Consider the following 711-nt stretch of genomic DNA (forward strand, 5'->3'; position numbering starts at 1 on the left):
AAAACACTTGTTCTTGTTTAGAAATGATTTGAACATTAAGTGCAGTACATTAGCAAAGAATATACTGTATGCCATGAGGCTGTTGAACAGGATTCATAGGTTTGGGCTGTGCTACAAGGAGAACATAAGTATATCGTAGAGACTTAAATATTGTCTCTCCTTAAACGACACAAATTGTTGCAATAATTGCACACTTTTTGCACTTCACGATGTCACATCCATTGTCCTCCAACCATCCCTACTGTATAATTAAAAATGTTAGAAGAAGAACGAGAAGCAGAGCTGAAAGTGCAGTCACACTATAATAAATGTCCCATATGGACACGCAGAGAGGGCATATACCTCTGCTGGCAAGATTGGTGTAATCAAGGTATTCAGAAAATCACAATTGAGCAACAATAGACTCAGCCACGTGTGGCAGTAGATGTGAGAGAAGTTCAGCTCCTCAATTTTCGAGGACAAAGCAGCCATTTATGCTTTGTTCCCGCAGAGGGTGAATCTGACTTAAGCAATGAGACGTTGCCTGAATAGAATTATGGGTATTGTAGTTGACACTAATGCTGAGCAAAGAAAACGTAAGGAGACTGCTGTCCTTCCATCTCGCATTTATGCACATAATTGATCTGTGTTTTCAGAAAATTATTCATATGTACGGCAAGAGATTTGACATTTCTAATGTATTATTATTCTGATTATTATTTATTTTTGTAT

The sequence above is a fragment of the Pseudochaenichthys georgianus genome, chromosome 4 (assembly GCF_902827115.2).
Source record: "Pseudochaenichthys georgianus chromosome 4, fPseGeo1.2, whole genome shotgun sequence".
NCBI lineage: Eukaryota > Metazoa > Chordata > Actinopteri > Perciformes > Channichthyidae > Pseudochaenichthys > Pseudochaenichthys georgianus.